The sequence below is a fragment of the Dermochelys coriacea genome, chromosome 26 (assembly GCF_009764565.3).
Source record: "Dermochelys coriacea isolate rDerCor1 chromosome 26, rDerCor1.pri.v4, whole genome shotgun sequence".
Lineage (NCBI taxonomy): Eukaryota > Metazoa > Chordata > Testudines > Dermochelyidae > Dermochelys > Dermochelys coriacea.
The window spans coordinates 11,342,203-11,343,034 of record NC_050093.1 but is presented as its reverse complement, the minus strand read 5'-3'; the positions used below and the strand labels follow the sequence as shown (position 1 = coordinate 11,343,034).

The 832-nt window shown below is 39.4% G+C and overlaps 1 pseudogene; it reads right to left on the bottom strand.

Moving 5' to 3' along the window:
• Positions 1–501: 501 nt before the first annotated feature.
• LOC119848844 lies at positions 502–587 on the bottom strand (annotated as a pseudogene).
• Positions 588–832: the final 245 nt, after the last annotated feature.

The following is an 832-nucleotide window of genomic DNA, read 5'->3' as shown; positions in this document are numbered from 1 at the left end:
ATTTCAAAACAAATCAAACAAAAATCCCTAGTGTCCTGGAAAGTATATAAAACCTTTGGCTTCAGATTCAACCTCCAACTAAGGGGGTGTTGGAGGTCTTTGCAGGCACGTTCTCCCTTAAATGCCTTCTGTAGGGTTTCTTCTTCTTTTGTAGGATATATTAACAGTGACAGTTACCAAGCTATTCCAGGCAGTCAGAGATATGATCCAGTCTGGCAATTCCTGTATTTCTATATTCCTTGTTTACTGAGGACAAGGTATGGTCCTTGAAACCTCTCTTCCAAATACGAATGGCCTGGAAGCTCTGAAATAACCACTGTACATTGTTAAACTAATTTGACCAATATTAAACTGATATTATTGACCTTAGCAGGAGAAAGAAAGAATAATTGAATCAGGAAAAGACTGAAGAGTTTATCCCTCTGTTCTTGATGTCAGTAGTTAGAGAAGCTTAAAATTACACAGGTAGTTGTAGGGTCTTTTGATTCTCCTAAGGGCCCCAGCCGGAAACTCGTAAATGTTCCTCTCCACAGAAATCTTTAGTAAAAGGCAAAAGATTTATGCGATCTGAAGAAAAACCAGAGACTGAAAACCGTTCAAGCTTGTAATCTGCTTCCCCAGCATGAAGAGAATAAACAGTACCTTTCACAGCAAGACTGTGAATTCAGTTTATCCACTGAAATCCAGCAAAAGCAGAGAGAGAGAGAGAGAGAGAGAGAGACAGACAGACAGACCAGGGAATAGATCAAACATGTCATCAACTGCTGTCATTTGAAAATGCACCGTTAATAGAAAGCTTGGGGAGTTGGTTTTAAAGTAACTAAGCCCTTGT